Genomic DNA, 27796 nt, shown 5'->3' with positions numbered 1-27796 from the left:
AGACAGATCTACCACCTAAGCCTCCAGCAGCCAGGGCCTACCCAAGGGCAGAACAGCCACCTGCCTAGAGACCAGAGGCGCTCCTTCCCCCACCACATGCACCGCCCCCACTCAGAGAGGATCAGGGGCTGAGGGGAAGAAGGGAGGTCGGCAGTGCGGACCACATGTCTGTGAAGAGACTGTGGCATCCACAAGAGACAATGCCAGCCAGTAGAAACAAAGGAGCTGCATTCTCTTTGCACCTTGGGTGCAGCGTGCTTACATGGGGTTTAAGAATTCATGTAATTAGCACCACAGGCTAATGATAACCCCTCCCTAGATTACAAGACAGTCCCATCATCTCCAGCATCTGGCCCCTTGGAGAAGAGTTTGCAGAAGGAAGAAAAGAAGACCAGAGAACATTCTCTATAAGGCCCTTTGCAGGAAGAAAGCTCAGGTTTCTTGGAAGCAAAGCTGTAGGAGAGCTCTTCTCCATCTTGCAAGATGGCAGGTGAAAAAGCTGAGAAGCCGGATACTAAAGAGAAGAAACGCGAAGCAAAGAAGGCTGATGTTGATGACAAGGGGAAAAGGGATCACCTCAAGACTGAACAGCTCAAGAAGGGGAAGTCCCATTGCAGCCTCAGTCCTGTCCTTGTCAGAGGAATTGGCAGGTATTCCCAATCTGCCGTGTATTCCAGAAAGGACACATGGAAGAGGAAGTACTGAGCTGCTAAGTCCAAGGTTGAAAAGAAAAAGGAGAAGCTTCTTGCAACTGTTACAAAACCAGTTGGCGACAAGAACGGTGGTACCTGGGTGGTTAACAAAATGCCTAGATAGTATCCTACTGGAGATGTGCTTCGAAAGCTGTTGAGCCATGGCAAAAAGCCCTTCAGTCAGCATGTGAGAAAGCTGTGAGCCAGCATTACCCCCGAAGCCATTCTAATCATCTTCACTGGATGCCACAGAGGCAAGACGGTGGTTTTCTTGAAGCAGCTGGCTAGTGGCTTGTTACTTAGGACTGGACCTCTGGTCCTCAATCGAGTTCCTCTATGAAGAACACACCACACATTTGTCATTGCCACCTCCACCAAAATTGACATCAGCAATGTAAAACTCCCAAAACATCTCACTGATGCTTACTTCAAGAAGCAGCAGTTGCAGAAGCCCAGACACCAGGAAGGTGAGATCTTCACAGAAAAAGAGAAATACGAGATTACAGGGCAGCGCAAGATTGACCAGAGAGCTGTGGACTCACAGATTCTACCAAAAATCAAAGCTATTCCTCAGCTCCAGGGCTACCTGCGATCTGTGTTTGCTCTGAGGAATAGAATTTATCCTCACAAATTGGTGTTCTAAATTTCTTAAAAAGAACCTAATTAAATAACTGATAACATTTAAAAAATAGTAAATCTGTGGGGACAGAGGCCTGGGCCATGTCTGTGACCAGCATGCCAGAGTGGATGTGGGCCAGGAGGAGGCACAGTGAGCCGTGGGGACAACCCGTGCTGTTCACAGGGCCAGGCACCCAGAGCACTGAGCAGAGCGGCTTCCTTCTTCCCCAGGCTGCTGAGCCTGTGCTGAGCACGTGTGGAGGGCGCAGTGGGCCGTTTGTTGGGACTGGGAGCTAGCCCACTCTGCCGCCTCGGAGCAGATACAGCCATCAATTACCCCAGCATGTGCAAGAAGGACGCCACTGTCCACACGCTGGGGCCGGGTTTGCAGCGTACTCAGAGACGGAGATCTGGGTGCAAGGGGGTTATGGGGGTGTCCTGGAGACCAGCCCCCGCCAGGGGAGAGGGCAGCGGGAATGAGCAGCAAAGGCCTCAGCCAGGCTCACAGGCAGCTCTGAGGCTGGGTGGCTGCACAGCAGCCTGAATCAGGCAGGTGGCCCTGCCTGACATAGCAATCAGCCACTAAAGCAGGTGGCATGGGAGGGGCATGAGCTCACGCCAGGCAGCCCCGTCCAGGTGAGTCCTGGGAGGTGATGCCTGTGCCTCTGTCTTGGAGCAGGAGTTTGGGGCGCCCTCCACAGCATTCACGCTAGGCTGAGCTTCCTGGCCAGGCCCGCGGAGGAGGGCCTGACGGGGGTAGGGCCTTACACCTGGTGCCTGTGTCAGCCTCCCCTGGATGGGATTTGGAGTTTCTGTGGATACCAACACCCACGTAGGGCCCATGAAGACCTGCTTTCCAATTAAGTGAACACCTCAAAGTCCCTTCCAGCGTAAACTATCTCTGATTCCTTGATTTAATCCTCCACAGTTAAAGGAACCTCTGCACTAATGGGCTTGAGTGAAGTCTTTTTGCACAGTAATACGTGGTTGTATAACCCCCACAACATGTCTCTAAACCCACATAACAGTCACGGCTCTCGATAGTGATTATGGTTGTGCAGAGCTGAGATCTGAATGCTGGTTTCTACAGCGGATTTGTTACATTCAGGTAACGGGTTTTGGGACTTGAATGTATCTTTTTGGAGGGACACAATTCAACCCACAACACGCCTCCTCCTAGGCACCTGCACCCGGCGGTCCACACTGGGGATAAAGGCCCAGCCCTGGGCTCCACTCAGGATGACCCTGAAGGGCTGTGCCAGCTCCAGAGCTTCCCCGGGAACCAGTGGTTCACTGCCCGACGACTCCCTCTACCCCACTGGCATTTCTTCTCTCCCTTCACAGACCTTAAACCCAAGAGCACTGCCCTGCACCAATAAACACTCTTCTGTCTCTGAGTGAGCTTCCCCAGGGACCCAGCCTGCATCAGGGACTCAGCTATGTGGGGACACGGGCCCATGTCGACGCGTGGCCTGGGGGACACCGGCTCATGCCAATGCGTGGCTGTGAAACTGACAAACACATCACCCAAGGCCTCCAGGTGAGGGTCCCGACACAGCCACGTTGTGACAGGACAAGCTTGTTCCAGAACGTTTCAGAGGCTACCCCTGGGCAGCCACCTCCAAACTCCATTGATGAGTGGCCTTAGGAACCTCCCCCTGCCCCACTGTGCCCCACCCGTGTCTGGTGATCCTCCCAGCCTGTAAACCGTGGCCCGGCCGACTTTAAGCAATTGTCAGTTATGTACTCACTTCTGCCTCCAAGACGTCGGTCAGCCTCTACTGTACACGCCTCACACTGGGTGCCGAGGACATGCAGCTCACGGTCATGGCCCTGATCTCGAGTGACTCAAACTCGGTGGGAAGGAAGACAAACGCACAGCTTTCCATGACACAGAATGATGGGTGTGGGAGAGGCAGCCGCCAGCTGCCGTGGGAATCCAGAGAAATGAGACTTCAACCCAGACTGGGTCCACGTAGATGCCTCAGAGACAAGGGGACAGTGGTCCTGGGAGGGGCACACTGTGGTCGCTCCTGCACAGCCAGGGAGCTACAGAAGTTTCCACATGGCCAGGTGCAGCAGGGAGGCCCAAGGGAGGCAGGCACCTGATTGTGAAATGAACAACTACTGAGTTCCATAGGTTACTAAACTAGTTGGAGGCAGCTATCCCCAATCCTACTCCATGATACAATACCTGCTACATTTGTATCAGGTGGCTGTGGATTTGTGACTGTGTTTAGCACGTGGCCTGGGAGTTAAGACCCTCCTTCTCCCCTTTTCTGGTCTGCAGAGTTCACCTGATCCCCTTCCACATGGGGGGCCGATTTTTTTAATCACATCGGTCCTGGGTCTTCACCAGCTCATCTGACTGGTCTGGCGAAGTTACTTCCGCTTTGATTTATGAATTCCAAAACCAGATTTCTCACATCACAGGTTTTCCAATCTTCAGATAAGCGAGGGAGGGTAGAAACCTTTGGGTCACTTTCGTTAGTTTCACACTTTCAAAACTGGAAAATTTCTAACGAGGGAAAGTGAAAGAACGTGAGAGCTTCAGCACAGGTCAAACGCGAAAACACCTAAGAAATCAAGAGAATTAAAAAGACAGGCTGGGCGTGGTGGCTCACACCTGTAATCCCAGCACTTTGGGAGGCTGAGGAGGGCAGATCACTTGAGGTCAGGAGCTTGAGACCAGTCTGGCCAACATGGTGAAACCCTGTCTCTATTAAAAATACAAAAATTAGCCAGGCGTGGTAGGCCCCTGTCATTTCAGCTACTCAGGAGGCTGAGGCACGAGAATTGCTTGAACCTGGGAGGCAGAGGTTGCTGTGAGCCAAGATCGCACCACTGCACTCCAGCCTGGGTGACAGAGTGAGACTGCTTTTAAAAAACAGAAAGAAAAGAAAAGAGGCCAGTAGTCTGAAGACAGGAAAGGCCAGCTCAGTTTTCAAAAGCAGAGGAAAGATGAATTCTAAAAACCAACTAGGCCTGGTGCAGTGGCTCATGCCCATAATCTTAGCGCTTTGTGAGACTGAGGAGGGAGGATTGTTTGAGTCCAGGGGTTCAAAACCGGCCTGGACAACATAAACCCCCCCATCTCTATAAAAAATTAAAACATAGTAATAATTAGCCAGTCGTGGTGATGCACATATGCAGTTGTAGCTACCCAGGAGGCTGAGGTGGGAGGATCACTTGAGCCCAGGAGGTCAAGGCTGCAGTGAGCTATGATTGTGCCACTGAATTCCGGCCTGGGTGACAGAGTGAGACCCCATCTCAAAAAATTAAATAAATGAAAAGTAGAAACAAACCAGCAAGCCTGACCAATTTTGAGCAAAATTCCAGTATGGAGTAATTTTTTTTTTTTTTTTTTTTGAGACGGAGTCTCACTCTGTCGCCCAGACTGGAGTGCAGTGGCACAATCTTTGCTCACTGCAACCTCCACTTCCTGGGTTCAAGCGATTCTCCTGCCTCAGCCTCCCAAGTGGCTGGGACTACAGGCACGCACCCACTGCACCCAGCTAATTTTTGCATTTTTAGAGACAGGGTTTCGCCATGTTGGCCAGACTGGTCTCGAACCCCTGACCTTGTAATCCACCCACCTCAGCCTCCCAAAGTGCTGAGATTACAGGCTTGAGCCACTGTGCCCAGCCTAGAGTAATTTTTAAATGATTAGGGAGGTGGGGAAAAAACGAATTGCTGGGAACCAGCACGTGGTCACTGAGGACCGATTGCCTTTCACTTTGACAAAGTTGTTAGATCGACAGCCCTGGAAAATGTTATGAGCTCCAGCTGTTTGTGTTTATTGTAAAAAAAATTTACATCTTTCCACAATTATTTATAAAAACAGAAGAAAAAGAAGGAGGAGGAGAAAGGGGAGGAGGAGCCTAGAGCTAAGCAATGTCAGATGGTAACAGAAGGCTTCAGTGTGAGGCTGAGGTCCCCTGAAAAGAAGTCTCCACGTCACACTCCCCAGTCTCAATCCCCCAGGTGCCTACAGGACCATGAAGGTGCTGTTGGGGTCTGTGAGCTAAACAGGGGACTGGACTCTTGTTCTGTCCAAGATGCATGGGCTTAAGTCAGTTATAAAATCTCTCTGGGTATGTTTGTTTCCAGGAAGAGGAAAATCTACAAAATCTGAAAGTCCTGTTGCCACAAAGCACCTAGAAATCCTGGAAAATTTATCCTGAATATCCTGTTAAACACACGGCGGGGCACACATCAGTAAGAGAGATCCCCAGCAGACAGAAGCAAAGAAGCAGCTGTGGACTCAGCTGCTGCCCTTTGGAGATATTTGCCAAGCTCAGGAACAGAGCGCCTCGGTGTCCACAGCCATCCAGGCACTGAATACCAAACCCAGGGCCTGCACGAGCCAGGGACTTGGAAGTGAGGCCCCTAGAAATGCAGGACCCTTGGAGGCCATACCCTCAGTGATAGAATGAGGTAAAACAGAAATTAATAAAAAGAAATTACAAGGAAACATGTGTCTCAACTCCTGGGCTCTGAGTGGGACAGTCTCCCTGAGAATCCATGCCTGGCCCCATTGGGTTTGGATTTGAACTGATTACCATTTGGTCTGGGAAACTAAAGTCAAGAAATTAGCTAAGAATGGTGTTAGGTTGATAGTCCCCAGATGTTTGGCAGAAACAAATGTGAAATCTCTCTGGAGCAACACGTCCTCAAACCAAGATGTGTAGGATTTCCAAGATAAAGCCCGGCTGTGTACTATAAGATTAACCTTATTGGCCAGGCATGGTAGCTCACGCCTCTAATCCTAGCACTTTGGGGAGCTGAGGCAGACAGATCACTTGAGGTCAGGAGTTCGAGACCAGCCTGGCCAACATGGTGAAACCCTGGCTCTACTAAAAATACAAACATTAGCCGGGCATGGTGGCGCATGTGTCTGTAGCCCTAGCTACAGAGGTTGAGGCAGGAGAATCACTTGAATCTGAGAGACAGAGGTTGCAGTGAACCAAGATTGCACTACTGAACTCTAGCCTGGGCAACAGACCGAAACTGTCTCGATTAAAAAAAAAAAGATTAACCTTTATTGAAGACTTACCTTGTGCCAGGTACAGTTTTAAATCTTTGACCTGGGCCAGGCATGGTGGCTCACACCTGTAATTTCAGCACTTTGAGAGGCTGAGGAGGACAGATCACCTGAGGTCAGGAGTTCGAGACCAGCCTGGCCAACATGGTGAAACCCCATCTCTAATAAAAATACAAAAATTAGCCAGGTGTGGTGGTGGGTGCCTGTAATCCCAGCTACTCTGGAGGCTGAGGCAGGAGAATCACTTGAACCTGGAAGGCAGAGGTTGCAGTGATCCAAGATGGTGCCACTGCACTTCAACCTGGGTGACAGAGCAAGACTCTGTCTCAAAAAGAAATAAAAATTAAATAAATAAATATTTTACCTGTATTGTCCCACTTAATCTTCACACATTCTTCTAATGGTAGGTGGTTTTATTCTCATTATTGTTTATTAAAATCATTCATATTCCTGGATTAGGAATAGGAGAGAATGAAGGCACAGAGCGGATAATTAACTTACTCAAGAACACACAGCAAAGAAGATTTGAGATTCAAACCCAGGAAGTCTGGCCCACAGTCCACAGAGGAACCCGTCATGAGCACGAGTTACTTGGAATCAGTCATAGGGCTTCCAGGCAATGGAATTTTGGGGTACAAAATACAAATAAGAATGTTTAAGATGTTTAAAGACATTCTCAAAAATGCAGACAAGACACAGAAGACAAAGACAAAGTAAGTAAGAGAGGAAAACAATTAAAATTTTTAGAAATAAAAAATTTAAGTTGGGCACAGTGGCAGGTGCCTGTAGTCCCAGCTACTCAGGAGGCTGAGGTAGGAGGATTGCTTGAGCCCAGAAGTTCGAGGCTGTAGTGTTCTCTAGTAGCCCCTGTGAATAGCCGCTGCACTCCACCCTGGGTGGCATAGTGAGACCGTGGCTCTAAAGAAAAAATAAATACACACACTTAAAAATTAAAATTCAAGGTGTTAAAGTTAAAGCACAAGTTAGATCAATAGATGTGAGGAAACAAATTACTAAACTGAATGATCTATCTAAAGAATACGCAGGATGAGTCATGGAGAGACAAAGACTTGGAACAAATATGAAAGCAAGTTAAGAGAAACAAAGAGGCCGGGCACGGTGGCTCACGCCTGTCATCCCTGCACTTTGGAAGGCCGGGATGGGTGGATCAAAAGGTCAAGAGATCAAGACCCGCCTGGCCAACATAGTGAAACCCTGTCTCTACTAAAAATACAAAAATTAGCTGGGCATGGTGGCGGGCACCTGTAATCCTCGTTACTTGGGAGGCTGAGGCAGGAGAATCGCTTGAACCTGGGAGGCAGAGGTTGCAGTGAGCTGAGATCATGCCACTGCACTCCAACCTGGCAACAGAGCGAAACTCTGTCTCAAAAAAAAAAAAGAAAGAAAGAGACAGAGAAACAAAGAAAAGGTGAAGGACCGACATGCATACATGTGATGGTCTGGGAAGGAAAAAAACAGAAGAAGTGAAGGAGAGCCCATATGCCCAGGGCTGATCCTCAGACTCAGGAACTCAGCCTAAAGCATGATCCCACACCTGAACCCACCACAATGAAACTACGATGGACCAAAGACAAAGGCACACACTGAAAATCCACCAGAAAGGACAGACCCCTTCAGAACACTGCATAGCAGGCAGATAGCTGGACTTCTCACGGGGGCATCAGAAACCAGAATACAAAGGAATATTGCTTTCAAAGTACTAAGTCAAAATTATTGTCAAAGTGGGACTACTGCCTGTCTACTGAAATTATCATTCAGGAATGATGGGAAAATAAAGATATTTACAGGCAAAAAGAAACTAAATGAATTTATTAAGAGATCTTCATTTAAAAAGTTTCTTGAGAAAGTGCTTCAAAAAGAAGAAAATCGAACCAAGAAGGAGGGCCTGAGATGAGCAAAGAAAGGGGTAAAAAATATACCGATAAAGTTTAAAAGAAAAAATCACTGACTAGAAAAAACACATAACTAACTTAAGGCATAATAAAAACAACGTGAAACTAAAATATTGGTCAAAAGTAACATGCAAAGTTGGATAAGGTGATTATAGTAAAAGCATTCTAAAATTTTGGTATTTCAGACAAAATGGGAGAAGGATAGAAAAATTGTAGAATTGCAGAAATTAAGTACATACATTGGAATTTTCAAACACCACTAAAAAATTGGCAATCTTCAAAGCGATAAGAAAGAGAAATACAGTTTATAACTTTCAAAATAATAGCAAGAGCCAGGCACCGTGGCTTACACCTGTAATCCCAGCACTTTGGGAGGTCAACACAGGTGGATCACCTGAGGTCAGGAGTTCGAGACCAGCCTGACCAGTATGGTGAAACCCATCTCTACTAAAAATACAAAAATTAGCCAGGCATGGTGGCATGTCCTTGTAGTCCCAGCTACTTAGAAGGTTGAGACAGGAGAATTGCTGGAGGTGGGAAGTGGAGGTTGCAGTGAGCCGAGATCGCACCACTGCATCCAGCCTGGGCAACAGAACAAGACTCCATCTCAAAATAATAATAATAATCACTGCAGCCTGGGCAACAGAACAAGACTCCATCTCAAAATAATAATAATAACAGCAAGAGGAAATGGAATTTTCAAAAAGCAGGGTAAACAGGAAGTACAAAATAAGATTGTGGGGAAATATTTAAGGAATCAGTAATCATAATAAATATAAATGAAAACAATTACTAGTTAAATGACATAAGTTGTCTGGCTGAGTTTTTTGAGGACAGCCTTATGCTGCTTACAAGAAACATAACTAAAACTAAGGATTCAGATTTAAAATAAGCTGATGGGAAAAAAATATAGCACACGAATATTTTTCAAAAGAAAAGCTGTGTAAATATATTAACAGGAAAAACAAAAAAAAACTTGTGCTTTATAAGACAACAAACTTACTGTGTAATGATGAGAGGAACAGCAGAAGGTATAACAGTCATGAAGCTGCTACATCAAAAAACAGCCTCAAAATATAGAAAACACACCCTTTCAGGACCCTGTTTCTTTGTTCACAGAAGCAGAATTAGACACCCTGAATGAACAGAATCATGAGCACTCAGTGAGATGCCAAATGTGAAAGTGAGTCATCAAATCAGAAAGTGCTACCTAGAGTAGGCGGTAATTATGAAGGAGAAAAATACCCACTGTGTGCTGCAGAGGGCAGGCGTGGCCTGGAGAACAGGCTAAATACAGCCGGACTCCTAGGAGACAGGCTAGGTGGAGCGATTCTGGCCAAGAACACAGACTAGATAGAGCAAGGCTCCAGGAAGACAAGTTAGATGGCGCGGGGTTCCTGGAAGACAAGCTAGATGGCGCTCAGCTCCTGGCAGACAGCAGGATAGATGGCACACGGCTCCCGGAAGACAGGATAGAGGGAGAAGGGCTTCTGGACCACTTGAGGTCAAGGGTCCTTTGAATCCTACAGTCTGTCCCCACCCCCAAACTGCACACCTGCAGGGAACACACCACCGGTATCAAGGGTTTCACAGACACCCTAAAGGACATCCTTGAAATTCTTCAGTGTTCCTAGGGCTCCTGATATAAAAGGTTGAAGGCAAGACATCCAGAAGCCATGTCATGGGAGGAAAGTTGAAAGAGATGAGGCCTCATCTTGGAGAAAAGCTGCCTCCTTAGGGTGCTAAGAGACATCCTCAATTACTTGGAGGGCTATCATGAGTGAAGGGTCTTGTTCTCAGTGGTTCTAAGGGCCAGAGTTGAGGCCACTCAGTGAGGCTCAGGGTGGTGTGTCTCTTCCTGTCTAAGAAAAGCATTCCAAAGGGAGAGCACTGGCATGACATGAAGTGATGAAAACAGTGCAGCAAAAGTACAGCGAGGAAGGAAGGAAGGAAGGAAGGGAGGGAGGGAGGGAGGGAGGGAGGGACAGCGAGGAAGGAAGGATGGCAAGGAAGGACGAATGGACGGCAAGGAAGGAAGGAAAGAAGTACAGTGAGGATGCTGCAGGAGGGAGCGTTGCTGCTAGGGGAATGCTGGTCCTGACCTCTAGCTCCCTTCCAACTCCCTAGAATGCAAGGATCAACAGGGAAGGATCATGTGTGGGGATGTTCTCTCCCTCCTTTCCTCCCTTCCTTCTTCCTTCCTTCTTTCCTTCCTTCCTTCTTTCTTCCTTCCTCTCCTTCTTCCTTCCTCTCCTTCTTCCTTCCTTCTCTTCTTCCTTCCTTTCTTTCTTCCTTCCCTCCCTCCTTCTTTTCTTCCTTCCTTCCTCCCTCCCCTTCTTCTTCCTTCCTTCTTCCTTCCCTCCTTCCTTCCTTCTTCCTTCCTTCCCTTCTTCCTTCCTCCCTTCCTTCCCTTCTTCCTTCCTTCCCTCCTTCCTTCCTTTCTCCCTCTCTTCCTTCCTTCCTTCCCTCCTTCCTCTTTCCTTCCTCCCTCCCTCTCTTCTTTCCTTCCCTCCTTCCCTCCCTTCTTTCCTTCCCTCCTTCCCTCCTTCCTTCCTTCCCACATCTCCTCCTTCCTTCCTCCCCTTCTTCCTTCCTTTCTTCCATCCTCCCTTCCTTCTCCCCTCCCTCCCTCCATCCTTTCTCCCCTTCTTTCTTCTTCCTTCCTTCCTTTCCCCTTCCTTCCTTCCTTTCTTTTCCCTTCCTTCCTTCCTTTCTTCCACAGCTGTTTACAGAGCACCTACCAGATGCCAGGAGCCATTCTAGGTGGAGATGCACCAATGGCCTTTTACTCTACTGCAAGAAACAGAGAATGAACAAGATAATTGGAGACTTTTAAATGCTATGAAGAAAACAGAGGAATGAGACCCAGAAAGCTAGATGGAGGCCTGGTTATTAGAAAGCCATTAAAAAGGATGGTTTGAACTGGGACCTGAATGACCAGAGCCACAACAGATCAGAGTTCCAGGCTCCTGTAGGCCCAAAGGTGGGAGAGGGGAGCAGCCTGGAGAGGCTCGAGCATGCTCAAAGGTGGGAGCGGGAAGCAGCCTGGAGAAGCTGGAGCACAGGGAGAGGAAGGCACAATCATGAGGCTGTGAGAAAATTTAATTTCCTTTCTCTTGGGATGATCTTGTGTTGGCTTAAATGAGACCCAAGGCTTTTGTCCCACCTGTTTACTTTTGCTTTTATTACCTGTGCTTTTGGGGTCATGTGCAAAAAATCATTGCCAAGAGCAATGTCATAAAGCTTTTCTTCTACGTTTTCTTCTAGAAGTTTTACAGTTTCAGGTCTTACATTTAAATCTTCAATAGATTTTGAGTTGATTTTTGTGCATGGTATAAGAAAGGTGTCTAGTTCCATTCTTCTGCATAGCAAAGGAAGTAATCGGGTGAAAACGCAGCCTATGGAATGGGAGAAAATATTTGCAAGCCATATATCTGATAAGGGATTAATGTCCAAATTATGTAAGGAGGTCTTAATGACTACCCCAATTTAAAAATGAGCAAAGGATTTGAATAGACATTTCTCCAGAGAAGACAGACAAACGGCCAACAGTTATATGAAAAGATGCTCAACATCACTAATCATTAGGGAAATGCAAACAAAAATCACCATGAGATCAGTAGCCTTACACCTGTTAGAATGGCTATTACCAAAAAGTAAATAAAAGATAACAAGTATTAGCAAGGGTGCAGAGATATTAGAGCCCTGTACACGGTTGGTGGGAATGCCATTATGGGGAGCAGTATGGGGGCTCCTCAAAAAATTATAAATAGAACTACCATATGATCCAGCAAATCCACTTTTGGATGTTTATTCAAAAGAGTTGAAACCAGTATCTCACAGAGATATTGCCCTCCCATGCTCACTGTAGCATTTTTCATAATAGCCAAGTTGTGGAAATGCCCTTTAACAAATGAATGGGGACTGAGCGCGGTAGCTGATGCCTGTAATACCAGCACTCTGGGAGGCTGAGGTGGGCCTGAGGTCAGGAGTTCGAGACCAGCCTGGCCAACATGGTGAAACCCTGTCTCTACTAAAAATAAAAAATTAGCCGGGCGTGGTGGTGCATGCCTGTAATCCCAGCTACTTGGGAGGCTAAGGCAGGGGAATCACTTGAACCCAGGAGGTGGAGGTTGCAGTGAGCTGAGCTCACGCCATTGCACTCCAGCCTGGGCGAAAGAGCAAGACTCTGTCTCAAAAAAAAAAAAAAAATATATATATATATATATATATGTATATGGGTAGAAAAACTGTCGTGCATACACACAATGGAATATTACTCAGCCTTTTAAAAAAAGCAAATCCTGCCATTTGCTACAACATGCCTGAACTTGGCAGACATTATGCTAAGTGAAATAAGCCAGTCACAGAAGGACACATACTGATCCCACTTGCACTAAGTACCTAAAATAGTCAAACTCAGAAAAGCAGAGCACAGAATAGTGGTTGTCAGGGGCTGGACGAACAGGGAAATGGGGAATTGCTGTTCAACGGATATGAAGTTTCCATTACACAAGATGAACAAATTCTGGAGATCTGCCATCTAACATTATGCCTGCAGTTGACAATACTGATTGTACACTTACAAATTTGTTGAAAGGGTAGGACTCATTAAATTTTCTCACAAAATTTTTTACAAACTTCTGTTTATTATTTTTAAAATATTTTTTAATAATAAATGATATCCAGGCCGGGCACGGTGGCTCAAGCCTGTAATCCCAGCACTTTGGGAGGCCAAGACGGGCGGATCACGAGGTCAGGAGATCGAGACCATCCTGGCTAACACGGTGAAACCCCATCTCTACTAAAAAATACAAAAAACCAGCCGGGCGAGATGGCGGGTGCCTGTAGTCCCAGCTACTCGGGAGGCTGAGGCAGGAGAATGGCGTAAACCCGGGAGGTGGAGCTTGTAGTGAGCTGAGATCCGGCCACTGCACTCCAGCCTGGGAGACAGAGCGAGACTCCTTCTCAAAAAAAAAAAAAAATAAAATAAAATATTTTTAATAATAAATGATATCCAGGCCGGGCACGGTGGCTCAAGCCTGTAATCCCAGCACTTTGGGAGGCCAAGGCGGGCGGATCACAAGGTCAGGAGTTCGAGACCAGCCAGGTCAATATGGTGAAACCCCGTCTCTACTAAAAATACAAAACATAGCCGGGAGTGGTGGCGGACGCCTGTAGTCCCAGCTACTCGGGAGGCTGAGGCAAGAGAATCGCTTGAACCCGGGAGGCAGAGGTTGTAGTGAGCCAAGATCTGGCCACTGCACTCCAGCCTGGGAGACAGAGCGAGACTCCATCTCAAAATAAATAAATAAATAAATAATATCCAGTGCTTTGATAGCGAAGACCTATATAACTGAGACAGTGAAAATTAGCCATGCTGAGGCCAGGCGCAATGGATCACACCTGTAATCCCAGCACTCTGGGAGGCCAAGGTGGGCAGATCACTTGAGGTCAGGATTTTGAGACCAGCCTGGCCAACATGGTAAAACCCCGTCTCTACCAAAAATACAAAAATCAGCAAGATGTGGTGGCGCACGCCTGCAGTCCCAGCTACTCAGGAGGCTGAGGCAGGAGAATCGCCTGGACCCAGGAGGCAGAGGTTTCAGTGAACCAAGATTGTGTCACTGCACTCCAGCCTGGGCAACAGAGTGAGACCCTGTCAGAAAGAAAGAAAGAGAGAGAGAGAGAAGAAAAGAAAAGAGAAAAGAAAGAAGAAGGAAGGAAAGAAGGAAGGAAGGGAGGGAGGGAGGGAGGGAGGGAGGGAAAGAAAGAAGGAAAGAAAGAGAGAGAGAAAAAGAAAGAAAGAGGGAGGGGAGGGGAGGGGAGGGGAGAGGGGAGGGGAGGGGAGAGGGGAGGGGAGGGGAGGGGAGGGGAGGGGAGGAGAGGAGAGGAGGGGAGAGGAGGGGAGAGGAGAAGAGAGGAGAGGAGAGATAATGAGCCAAGCTGCAGGCAAACGAGATAAACAAGGTTTCCAATGGGACACAGCTGAAGCCAACAGAACAGAGAAACCCAGCAGGACCATGCTGCAGCTGCAAGAATGACCAACGCTCCTCCTTAGACTCGCCCAGCACAAGGCCACGTCCTGGAAGCCTCAGCAGGTGTGTTCCCCCTTGCTACGGCAAGCCAAGCAGACCCAGTGCTGAGGATTACAGGGATGCTCCTGGGGGCTATTTTGTCTTGTGGGCTGCGTCATCATCATATTAACCAGCATTATTCTTACTAGATGCCGTGCAGTTTGCAAAGAACTTTACACACAATTCAAGGTGTTTCATGTTTGCCATAACCCTATGGGGAGACTATTATCATCATTATCTATTGTTATTATCCTTCTTCCGAGGGAGTAGGACTGAAACTTAGCGAAAGCCATAAAGAAATGGAGCCCACAAAGAGCCTGTGCTCACTCTACAACCACCTGCAGACACTGCCCTCAGCAAGCAAAGCACTGTCAGGATTCTGAGTGCTGGGAGGGGAAGAGCCAGCTTTCTTTGTGGGTCTGACTCCTAAGTGCTTGCTCTTAATCATCGTAGTTTACCACCTTTCTGCTTATGTAATCACTAAGTGAATTTCAGTCCTAATGCAAAATGCAAGAGGCATCCCATTCCAGTACACTTGATCCCAGGAGAACTTGTAAGACTTGTAAATGCAAACACATTTCATTCCAGATAGGCACTAATCCCTCTAACAAGAGCAGGGACTCGTAATTAAAACACATGATTTGAGCTGATAACTCTGGAGCAGCCATCCTCCTTCAACTGTGTAACTGCAACATCTTAAGGGGCACCACCAGGGCCAAGCTAGGTTTGTGGGGTCTCCCAGGGACACCCCCTCATTTACAGATTCCCCACCAATGTGTAGGATCAGCATGTCGTAGGAGGCAGCTATTGGCCTTTGCAGTAATCAAAACAAGGCTAATATTGGCAATATAATCAGCAGGCAATGGTGACTAATCCATCAGTAAATAACGTATTTTTCTACCCATATTGTTGTAGCAGCCCCGAAGCTAACCCTTGTATACCCAGTCATTCATGTCAAATACTACTTCCTCCTCAAAATCACTGTTGGATATTTTCTTTTAACAAGGCTTCCCTGCCTCCCTTGTTTAGAAACAAATAGAAGATGCCCACTTGGAAAGAGTGAAGAGTGGAAGAAAAACCTGAGCCCTAAAATCATTTGTTGTCAGACTGATTCCAAGCTGCACAACTTTCCAGCCTGGAGATCTTTGGCAAGTCACCTAAGTTCTCCAAGACTCTTTCTTCAAACTGGGGTAGAATCATCTGCACTTCAAAAGATACAATATAGACAAATGAGACAGTAGCATGAAATCACTCAGCAGTGTTAATACCTCGGTCCCTTCACCTGCCAAGCAGACTTTGAAGTCAGAGTCTGAGCTCTGTCCAGCCTCATCACCCACTAGACATGAGAACACAGACAGCTCTCCATGCCCTCAGAGCCTCAGCTGCTCTGAAAACCAAGGATGGGATGCCCTTGAGTCCTTTCCTCCTTCCCCAGCTCCTGACCCTGGTCCTCAGGGGTGACGGCGTTCACTGTGGCCCTTGGCATCTGCTCCTCATGTGTCAAGGAATAGGGCCCAGGCACCTCCCCGGGAAATCGCAGAGGCTGCACAGGCCCAGATCCAGTAGGATCATGGGCACAGTGGCTGGATCAGTACATAGTTTTTTGTTTGTTTGTTTTTGAGATGGAGTTTCACTCTTGTTGCCCAGGCCAGAGTGCAGTGGCATAATCTCAGCTCACTGCAACCTCTGCCTCCTGGGTTCAAGCGATTCTCCTGCCTCAGCCTTCCGAGTAGCTGGGATTACAGGCGTCCGCCACCACGCCTGGCTAATTGTTTATATTTTTAGTAGAGACAGGGTTTCACCATGTTAGCCAGGATGGTCTCGAACTCCTGACCTCAGGTGATCCACCTGCCTCAGCCTCCCAAAGTGCTGGGGTTACAGGCGTGAGCCACTGCGCCTGGCCTATTGGTCTGTTTTCACACTGCTGATAAAGACATACACGAGACTGGGAAGAAAAAGAGGTTAATTGGACTTACAGTTCCACATGGCTGGAGAGGCCTCAGAATCATGCCGTAAGGTGAAAGGCACTGCTTACATGGCAGCAACAAGAGAAAATGAGGAAGAAGCAAAAGCAGAAACCCCTGATAAGCCCATCAGATCTCATGAGACTTATTCACTATCACAAGAATAGCACAGGAAAGACTGGCCCCCATGGTTCAATTACCTCCTCCTACGTCCCTCCCACAACACATGGGAATTCTGGGAGATATAATTGAAGTTGAGATTTGGGTGGGGACACAGCCAAACCGTATCAGTGGCCAAGGGCTCAGGAGGTTGGGTGTGCACTGAGTCTGAGGGTGACTTCCCACCCCACCATCTGACCTCTCTGAACTTCAGTTTCCTCATCTGCAAAATAGAGCCAAGAGCACTCATCTGTCTGTATTAGTCAAGGTTCTCCAGAGAAACGCAACCAATAGGACAGAGAGAGAGAGATTTATTCTGAGGAGTTGTTCATGCAATTATGGAGGCTAAGTCCCAAGACGGGCAGTCAGCAAGCTAAAGACCCAGGGAAGCCGACAGACAGCTCCGGTCTGAGTTAGAGCCTACGGATCTCCAAATGCTAAGTGCCAGTCTGAAAGCCAGCAGGCTACAGGCCCAAGAGGAATCGATGTTGTAGTCTCAGTCCAAAGGCAGGAAAAGGACAGTGTCCCAGCTCCAGCAGTCAGGCAGGAGGAGCCCTTTCATGCCAGATTTTTTGTTCTATCTGGGTCTTCAAAAGAGATCCACATAGACTTCAACTGACTGGATGCAGCCCACGCCCATCAGGGAGGGCCACCTGCCTCGCTCGGCCCACCTGCTCAAATGCGGACCTCACTCAGCAATGCCCTCAGAGACACATCCAGGTAACACTCCACCAAATATGGCACCCTTGGCCCAGTCAAGGTGATGCATAAAATTAACCATCTCACCGTGTCATTTGGTTGTTGTCAGGAGTCAATGAAATAAAGCATTTGAGTGGTTAAAGAGGTACGCAAGATGTGTACCTATTACCACCGTCAACATTATAACAGCAGGACATGGGTACATCCGATTCCCAACATTGCTAAAGCCATGACGTGGTGACTGGGATGAGCTAAAGTATTAGAATTGTCTTCTCCATGAGTTGTAAGAAGAACAAACGGTGGCCAGGCAAGGTGGCTCACACCTGTAATCCCAGAACTTCGGGAGGCTGAGGATGGGAAGATCACTTGCACCCAGGAGTTTGAGAACAGCCTGGGCAACAAAGGGAGACCTCATCTCTACAAAAATCAAAAAAGTAACTGGGCATGGTGGTGCACACTTATAGTCCCAGCTACTTGGGAGGCTGAGGTGGGAGGATCACTTGATCCCAGGAGGTTGAGGCTACAGTGAGCCATGATCACACCACTGCACTCCAGCCTGGGCAACAAAGCTTGAGGCCCTGTCTCAAAAAAAAAAAAAAAAAAAAAAAAGAGGCCAGACACGGTGGCTCACACCTGTAATCCCAGCACTTTGGGAGGCCAAAGCGGGAGGATCATCTGAGGTCAGGAGTTCAAGACCAAGCCTGACCAACATGGTGAAACCCTGTCTCTATTAAAAATACAAAAGTTAGCTGGGCTTGGTAGTGTATGCCTGTAATCCCAGCTACTCGGGAGGCTGAGGCAGGAATATCACTTGAACCCGGGAGGCAGAGGTTGCAGTGAGCCGAGATCGAGCCATTGCCCTCCAGCCTGGGCAACAGAGCAAAACTCCGTCTCAACACAACAACAACAACAACAAAGGGGTGAAAGGGCATGGGTCCCTGGTCAGGTCAACACCATCACCTCCCAGAGCACTCGCCTGCCCAGTCCTGGGGCAGAGTGTCCCTGAGTCCCAGTTTAATTGTCCATACATCTGTGCCCCCTCCACCTCTAATCTAACCTGCTGCCAGACAGCGCCTGCATGTCAGCACACCCACGTCCCCACTCATCCATGCAAGCTCCTCCCAACTGTCCTCGAGATGAAAGTGCCACTTGTCAAAGGTGCACCAGGTGCTGGCCTCTGAGTGGGTGCCTCATTGCCTCTGTTATTTCATTTAACTACCATGCATCATGACAAACAAATGATTTGAAGAGTCTCTTAGGGAGGGTGCTGTTGAAGAAAACATACTCTGCTGCCCAGGCGGCAGGAAGTGAGGACCTGAGACAGAAAAGCTGTCTCAAAAGACATGGACAGGAACTAGGGGTTGAGGGAGCCGAGACAGGACCGACCCTACAGCAAAGGGAGGTGGGAGGCCTAGGCCCGTCCTGCCTTCCCAGGACTTAGCTTAATCCCAGAACTCTGGAGGAGGGGTGCAGGGGTCTTGAGGTGATGCCTTCCCAAGGGTCTGGTCAGCTGGGAAGGTGGCTGCTGGAAGAGCTTCAGAGTGGAGCCCAGGAATCTGCATTTTAACATACTTCCAATGTCATGTTTGGGAACCACTGCTCCACCTCTCATGAGGAGGAAACTGAGGCCCGTAAAAGGAAAGAGACTTGGAATGAAGGAACCCCAGACCTGAAGGGCCTCCGAGCTCACCCAGCCACAGCCCCAGTTCACTCTCAAACAAGATGTATTTGTTGCAGCAGTTTCTGCTCAGTCCCTTCTGTGACAGCGATGTCAAACCTCCCAGAAGTGCGTCTCAGAAACAGCTCACTTCGTCGTAGCAGATGAACTCACTCCTGGGCTTTGCTATTCTTCAAAGACTAACAGCCTTAGAAGAAATCATGGCAGGGCTGGCCATAGGCCACCTGGGAGCTAGGCAGAATCTGACTTTGGCCCCAGCCTCTCTGTGATCTTTTCTGTTGCTGTGGAGGGATTTCCATGAGTCAGAGCCCTGAGTTCAAATGCCAGGTTTGCTGTGTGACCCTAGCAGGTTGCTCACCCTCTCTGAGCCTTCCTTTTCCAACAGGTATGATAGAAATATGACCTACCTTATGGGCTGGTGTGATAAGGAAATGGCTTAACAAACAAATGAGATGCCCGCAACCCCCAAAAGTCCCTTCTTGTCCCCTTTCAACATGTCTCCTCCCCTTCCCCAGTCTCAGGGGCCTGTAGCACCCCCTCCTCCAGCCTTGATTGCTCTCGGGGGACTGTTGTGTGGATTGCTTGGACGGTGTGGACTATCATCTTCTGAGTGGCTCCCTCCCCAGGCACTTCCACATTTCTGATCTGCCTTTTCCCTGAGCTTTCGAAGACTTTCTCCCCAGGAAGAAGCACAGCTGAACTGCGCATGAACAACCTCAAGGAGGGGTGAGCACAGCCCTTCACAGTTTGCAGAGCCTCTGGCCCCACCCTCTCATCCATCCTGTCTCAGCACAGGGGCAGGTCAGGGTGATGAAGCAGGGGCCACAGAGGTCTGCAGGAGCCAGTCCCATAGATCTGAGGATGCTCACCCAGCCAGGCACCCACTTCTCACCCTGACCCCAACCAACCTCCACCTCCCACCACTCTTGAGGAGCGCCTGCTGCTCCGTTAGGACCCCGGGGCACCACTCCTCCTTAGGGGCCAGCCTTCCGCCTTGGTGGGTGGGGCAGAGACTGAGGCTTCCGGCATCAGCCTTACCCCTGACGGAGGGGGTGCCCTCAGCCCTGGGCTGTCTCCACCCTCCCTCCAAGACCCTCAAGGTGTACAGAGCTGTAAGTGTTACAGGAAAGGGGTCCCGATCCAGACCCCAGGAGAGGCTTCTTGGATCTCACGCAAGAAAGAATTCAGGTTGAGTGAGTCCGTAAAGTGAAATCAAGTTTATTAGGAAAGGAAAGGAATAAAGAATGACTACTCCATAGACAGAACAGCCCCAAGGGCTGCTGGTTGCACATTTTTCTGGTTATTTCTTGATGATATGCTAAACAAGGGGTGGATTATTCATGCCTACCCTTTTTAGACCATATAGGTAACTTCCTGACATAGCTGTGGCATTTGTAAACTGTCATGGCGCTGGTGGGAGTGTTGCAGCAAGGATGACCAGAGGTCACGCTCACGCCCATCTAGGTTTTGGTGGGTTTTGGCGGCTTCTTTACTGCAACCTGTTTTATCAGCAAGGTCTTTACGACCTGTATCTTGCGCCGACCTCGTATCTCATCCCGTGTCTAAGAATGTCTTCACCGTCTGGGAATGCAGCCCGGTAGGTCTCAGCCTCATTTTACCCAGCTCCTACTCAAGATGGAGTTGCTCTGGTTTACATGCCTCTGACATAAGCATGTGTGCCCACTTCGACCAAATCCATGAGGGGCACCTGCACCACCTAGCCCTGCCAGCCATTGGCCTGCTTCCACGGTGGGTCCCCTCCAGAAGTCCCCAGAAGCCCCTGAGCTCTTCCTCTCTTCACCTGCTTCCCGCCCACACACGCCCTGTGCTCCAGCCACGGGTACCCCATCCAGATCCCTCCCCCATCTCCATACCTTCGCCCATGCTGCTCCCCCTGCCTGGCATGCTGGTACCCCCACCCCACCCCCACCCCAATCCAGCCACCTGCAAACTCCTCCAAGTTCAAGCTCAAGCCTTTATCCCTCTAGGAAGCTTCCCTGAGAGGCTCAGACAGAAAAGATGCAGCCAACTTACTATTCAGTGAGCCTCTCTCCCTATTAGGGAGATGAGGAAGCCCTGTCACTCACACCCTGCGATCCTGCCCGGCAGGGCTGCCACTCTGCACCCTACTGTGGCACTCACATTGAGGACAGGGTCACACACCTATTATGCCTTCATGTCTATGTAATCATGTGCCAGGCACTGTGCTAGGAGCCTTGTGTGGATCAACTCATCCAATCCTCACCCTCAACCTAGAACTCGGAGGGCCCAGAATAGGCACAGCCACAAAGCTGCTGCTGGAAAGGAGGACACAGGCGAATGCAGGCCGGGATGGGTGAAAGGGTCTCTCAAGGAAATGAGCTGGAGTCGGGTCTGGAAAAGCAGCAGAACGTGCTCCTGGCCCTGCCACACACCTGGGTCCCAGAGCTCCATGGAGCTGACTGCCACCCCTGTCTGCAACCCTGGCCTTCTCCGCAGGATGCCTGACAGCTTCCTTCCCCTGGCCTGCTGGCTAGAAACCCCTGCAGGCAGATGGCCTTTCTGACCGGCCTTCTCCTGGCTACTGTAGCCTCCCCGGAGGGTCAGGCCCAGGCCAGGGGCAGCTCCTGCCTCAGCAGGCCAGGGCAGCTCCAAAGGTGGGCTCTGGACCAGAGTCTCTCCTGAGCCAGGCAGGGGCTCCCCACGGGAGACAGTGCCAACCATACAGGCTGGGGGTGCAAATTGAGCCTGGGGAAGGAGAGGCTGACCTCCCGGTGATCAGAGGGGGTGGCACCAGCCTCAGCCATGCAGGTGTGAATTCCTTCCCCCAGCCTGAGACCAGTGCCACACCCCCACCCTCTCTCCCCAGGCTCCCCCATGGATTACCCCTGCCTGACACCCCATGCTGGCAACCAGAGGCTGACTCTGCCTGACTGCCCCCAGCTCCTCAAGCGTGCAGCCTGGGTTCCAGAGGGGGGCCATACGGCCGGTCAGAGACCACCAGGGAAGTATCACAGACCGCAGCCAGCGTGTGAGCTCAGCTGGGAGTTTGCACCAAGCCTGGCTCTGGAGTGAGGCCTGACTGACGCAGGCTAGGTCCACCCTGCACGGGCCAGCAGGTGTGGGTAAGTCGTGGGGCTCAGAGAGGGGCTTGGAAGGCCAAATGCAAGGCGGCTGGACCCATGATCGCAGCACATAGCGTCCCCTTGACTTGCTGGGAGAAGCTCTTGCCCTCATAATTAGCAATTCCATGGCCACTGGAGGCCGGAGTGGGAGCTGGGAGGCTCGGGACACCATAGCCTTGGGCCCCCGGCCCTTGCCGAGCTGGTGTTCACCTGTAAATGCTGCTTCCACTGTTCAAGCGCTGATGCTCCTCCACGCTCACGGGTAAACAGCGGCTGCCCACCTCCAAGACCCCCGCATGCTGCATGGCAGGGGACCTCCTGCGTCCCTTCTGGGCCCTCCCTGTGGGTTAAGAATGTCACCCCTGCCAGGGCACCTGCCTCCCCAGGCCCACAGCTGGGCTCCTTTCACAGACACCGTATCTGGACAATCCATTTGTTCTGTGTTTGATCAGAAACGGCCATAGCGAACCAGCGTGCCTCCGACCTGAGACACCCGGCTTCTCGGCACCTGGGGATGGTGGAGCCAGGGGAGATGCCGCGGGCCTGAGGGAGGATACAAAGCTCCAGGGTGCCCCCTGCTGCCTCTGGGGCGTTCTGCAGTCATGGCCAACATGGACTTGGACACAACCTGCTCCGATCTTCAGAAATATTATCCACGAGACCTGCTTTCTCCCAAAACGCATTCGGCTGCCCACCCATGGGAGGTTACAAAATAAAGAACATAAAGACATGCTCCAGAATACGTTCCGAATGCTTAAAATTTCCCCAACTCCCATGAATCTAGAGTCTTTGAAATATAGATCATTGAGTACCTTTTTGATAACCGAAGTAAAACTGTTTATGTGAGATGCTTTTCCTCTGTAAATAACAACTCAAGAAGAGACCAGGAACTATAGTCAGAAGGGATTCTGGTCCTGGGGGTCCATTTCTTGCCTGTGTGGTCTAGGTGGGTCGTGGTCTTCCAGTTTCTGCCCCTAAATCCACATGTGATCAGCTCCACCTCACAAGGCCATCACAATATTTCACAAGAGAAATGCACGAAAGCGTACTTTTAAAGCAGTGTACACAGTTGCTGTTTTTAATGTCATTATCCATCAGGGAATTTCTAACTTATCTCCCAGAGGCTTGACTGGATTGAAAATGTAAGGTCTATTTAATGAAAATTATCAAGGAGGTTCCTGGGGAAAAAAAACTTAGGCGTGGTCAAGTATTAGTCAAGCCCCAGCTCTGCAGTTTGAATAAAGCACACAATTTAGAAGTCGTATGCGTGAATTCCATGCCAGGCCTGCCACTTATTGCCTGTGTCCCTGAACAAGACACTCAGCCTCTTGAAGCCTTTGTTTTCTCATCCATAAAATGGAGCTAATACTGTTCACCGAATGAGATGAGGTGAGGACTGGAAATAATGCCTGATGTACAGTGGGGGCTGAATACAAGGTTGGTTCTTCTTTTTTTGTTTTTTTTTTTTGAGATGGAGTCTCACTCTGTCACTCAGCCTGGAGTGCACTGGCGTGATCTCAGCTCACTTCAACCTCCACCTCCCGGTTTCAAGTGATTCTCCTGCCTCAGCCTCCCAAGTAGCTGGGATCACAGACTCGTGCCACCACGCCTGGCTAACTTTTATATTTTTAGTAGAGACGTGGTTTTGCCATGTTGGCCAGGCTGGTCTGGAACTCCTGAGGTGATCTACTTGCCTCGGCCTCCCAAAGGGCTGGAGTTACAGGCGTGAGCCACCACGCCCGGCCATATAAGGTCAGTTGCATCCCTTAGTAGATCCCAGAAGGGATTCAAATCTGTATCATCTGTGATTGGTTGAATTGTGCTTCTTGAAATTTGCATTTAAGTCCTAATCCCCAGACCCCAGAAGGTGACCTTATTTGGAACCAGGGTCATTGTCGATGTGAGGAGTTCAGATGAGGTCATACTGGAGTAGGGTGTGCTGAGATCCAGTATGAATGTGACCTCATAAAAAAGGAGAAATTTAGACAGAGACACACGAAGAAACAACACCATGTGAAGATGATGGCAGAGATTACGGTAATGCTTCTGCACACCAAGGAACATCAAAGATTGCCAGGAAGGCCCCAAAAGCGAGGTAAGGGGCCTGGCACAGATTCTCCCTCACTGCCGCAGAAGGAATGAACCCCACCAACCCCTCTTCTTAGACCTCTGACCTCCAGCACTGTGAGATGCTGTATTTCCCTTGTTTAGCCACCCAGTTCGTGGCATTGTGTTAGGGCAGCTCTGGCAAACGAATACATAATCCGAGAGAGACTGTCACACATTTACTATCTTTACTGCTGAATAATCCTTACCAATGGGCCCAGGCCGGCCATGGTGGCTGATGCCCGTAATGCCAGTACTTTGGGTGGCCAAGGAGTGTGGATCACTTGAGCCCAGGAGTTTGAGACCAGCCTGGGCAACATAGTGAGACCCCATTGTCACAGCAAAATAAATAAAATTAGCTGGGTGTGGTGGCACACACCTGTGGTCCCAGTTACTCAGAGCACTGAGGTGGGAAAATCATGGGACACGAGAGGCTACAGTCAGTTGTGATGGTGCCACTCCACTCCAGCCTGGATGACAGAGGGAGAGCCTGTCTCAAAAAAATAAAATAAAATAAAACAAAGCCCAGGAAGGTAGGGTCGGAGCCTAGACAGACTAGAACCCAGATCTCTGGATTCTCAATTCTGTGCTCTTTCCACTACCCCTGACAGTCATGTCTTAGGCGTTAACATGATTGAGCACGTGCAGTGGCTCACACCTATTATCCTAGCACCCTGGGAAGCCAAGGCGGGCAGATTGCTTGAGCCCAAGAGTTTGAGACCAGCCTGGGCAACACGGTGAGACCCTGTCTCTACAAGAAAATACAAAAACTACCCAGGCATGGTGGCGCATGCCTGTAGTCCTAGCTACTTGGGAGGCTGAGGTGGGAGGATTGCTGAGCCCAGGAGTTGGAGGCTGCAGGGAGCCATGATCATGCCACTGCATTCCGGCCTACTCCCCTAAAGATATGCAGTAGACACAGGAGGAAGCACGTCCATTCAGACTTTTCCCATGCATTCAACTCATAATAACAACACCAGAATCAGACTGCATATACCACTTGGCAACACGTTTTGTTATTGTTGTTTTATCATGTTTGTTTTGTTTAACATTATATAGATGACATCTTTACAAGTAATAAGTATAGTAAAGATACCACAAGTAACATAACCCATCACCTATTGATGGACTTTTTTTTTTTTTTTTTTGGTGTGTGTGTGTGTGTGAGATGGAGTCTTGCTCTGCTGCCCAGGCTGGAGTGCAATGGCACGATCTCAGCTTACTGTAACCTCTGCCTCCAGGGTTCAAGCAATTCTCCTGCCTCAGCCTCCCGAGCAGCTGGGACTACAGGCATGCACCACCATGCTCGGCTAATTTTTTGTACTTTTAGTAGAGGTGGGGTTTCACCATGTTGGCCAGGCTGGTCTCGAACTCCTGACCTCAGATAATCCACCCGCCTCGGCTTCCCAAAGTACTGGGATCACAGGCATGAGCCACTGCACCTGGCCCTTGATGGACATTTAGATTGTTTCCCGTTTTGTTTGTTTGTTTGTTTGTTTTACTAACACAAATAATACTGCAGAAAATAGTCTCAAGTAACTTTGCACATTTGTATCTTTTTTTTTTTTGTAGAATAAATGCCTAAACATGCCAAATCTGTTTGTGATGGTTTTAAATAACCTCTACAAAGTATTTGATCCTTCTCCCATCAAAAGTGGAGTTTAATTCTCCTCCCTTTGAATATGGGCCAGTATTTGTACTCGTTTCTAATAAACAGAAGGTGGTAGAAGTGGCACAGGGTGGCTTCTGTGGTTAGGATAGAAAAGGTGACACAGCTGCCACCTGGCTCCCTCTTTGTCAGTTCCTCATCCTTGAAACACAGCCACTTCACACTGGAGAGAGGCCCAAGCCACACGGAGGGGCCCCAGCTGGCCGCCAGACCCACCTGAGGTCACAGCCGACAGCTGGCATCAACCTCCAGCCTTGACAGTGAATGAACCTTGGGATGGCCCGTCTCATTATTTTATACCGACATGATTTACCCTCAAAAGAAGAATGAAAGAAAGACAAATTATAGCAATGTTATCTTTAGCAAGGACTGCTTGCAAGGTTGGCCCTTGGTTGGTATCTGGGAAATTGGACCTGGGGAGTGTTCCGGCCCTTCCCTGATAAGAATAGTTCACTGCCCCTAAACTGTGTAAACACTGTGGTTTATGTCTTTGTACTGGGAGTCCCGAATTTCAGTACATGCTAGGCAGAGGGTGCCTTTGTGACTAGCCTGCAGTAAAATCCTCGGTGCCAAATCTCTAGTGAGTGTCCCTGACAGATGACATTCCACACGTGTTGTCCCAACACACTGCTGGGGGAAGTGAGTGCGTCCAGCGTGTGACAGGGTCTTGAACCCTCACACTCCCTTTCCTCTGGACTTGACCCATGTGCCTTTTTCCTTTGCTGATTTTGCTTCATGTCCTGTTGTAATACATCATAGCCTCAAGTATCACTGTATGCTGAGTCCTGCGAGTTTTCCTAGCCAATCATCAAACCCAGGGTGGTCTTAGAGACCCCAACACGCCATGGCAACAAGACTACAGGGAAGCCGGCGCTTCCTGTATGTGTATACATTGCTGGTGGTACCTGCACGGACACCATGAGAGGAATACAGCCTGTCTGTTGAAAGCCACTCAATGTCCACTTCCTCTGACTGAGTAATCCCATCTGGGAATGTGTCCTGTGGCAACAATTCCACAGCAGGAAGCAGAGACTTGAAGATACTCATCACAGCTGGTGCTAAACCTGAACAAAATCTAAATGTCCAAGAAGAGAAAAATTTGGTTAAACACATTGTGGTGCATCAACTCTAAGAAATTGGCTACAATGAGATGTGTAAAGATTATAAAGCACCTGTGGTCCCAGCTACTTGGGAGGCTGAGATGGATCCCCTGAGCCCAGGGAGGTGGAGGCTGCAATGAGCTATGACTGTCTGGGTGACAAAGTTAAGACCCTGTCTCAAAAAAGAAAAAAAGAATTGTAAAGAGAAACATGAAAAGATGTTGCTGATACATTAAAAAAATTTTTTTGGCCAGGCATGATGGCTCACGCCTGTAACCCCAGCACTTTGGGAGGCCGAGGTGGGCAGATCACTGGAGTCAAGAGTTCAAGACAAGCCTGGCCAACATGGCGAAACCCCGTCTCTACTAAAAATACAAAAATTAGTCGAACATGGTGGCACACGTCTTTAATCCCAGCTATTCAGGAGGCTGAGATGGGAGAATCATTTGAGCCCAGGAGGTGGAGGTTGTAGTGAACAGAGATCATGCCCCACTGCACTCCAGCCTGGGTGACAGAACGAGACTGCCTCTAAATAAATTAATACATAAATAAATAAACAATTTTAAGCTGAGTACAAAATGGTGGGCACATTGACAGCAACTGTACAACCAACAGTAAGACCCAAAGCGGCTACTTTCACCCAAAGTGAAAATGGTTGGGGCTGCAAGAGGAAGGCCAGTGCAGATTTTTCCATAGATAAATTGGGCCTTCCTTTAATGTTGCTGTTCTGATGAACCGGGAGCTTTCTGCGGGCTTGGCGGGAGAAGCTGACAAGGCAAGAATTGTGGCCCTGGATGCTTCCTCTGCGGTCACCGCCTGGTATGACGCCTCCAAGGTGTGTGCGTGCGGGAAGGAGAGAGAGGGTAGTAAAGCCAACTTTTCATCCAAAGAGCAGAGGCTTAGGGGACAAAAGGGGCGGAAAATATCCCCTGCAAATTAAAAAATGCAGACACACATTTCCCCTGCCTTCACC

The 27796-nt window shown here is 49.1% G+C and overlaps 2 pseudogenes; one reads left to right on the top strand and one right to left on the bottom strand.

Annotated features, from left to right (window-relative positions):
• The first annotated feature begins 483 nt into the window (after positions 1 to 483).
• On the top strand, positions 484 to 1335 carry LOC117063038 (annotated as a pseudogene).
• A 17242-nt stretch (positions 1336 to 18577) lies between these two features.
• LOC117062870 lies at positions 18578 to 26709 on the bottom strand (annotated as a pseudogene).
• Positions 26710 to 27796: the final 1087 nt, after the last annotated feature.

This window comes from Trachypithecus francoisi, unplaced genomic scaffold, assembly GCF_009764315.1.
Source record: "Trachypithecus francoisi isolate TF-2019V2 unplaced genomic scaffold, Tfra_2.0 Lachesis_group17, whole genome shotgun sequence".
NCBI classification, from domain to species: domain Eukaryota; kingdom Metazoa; phylum Chordata; class Mammalia; order Primates; family Cercopithecidae; genus Trachypithecus; species Trachypithecus francoisi.
This window is presented reverse-complemented; position numbering and strand designations above follow the sequence as displayed.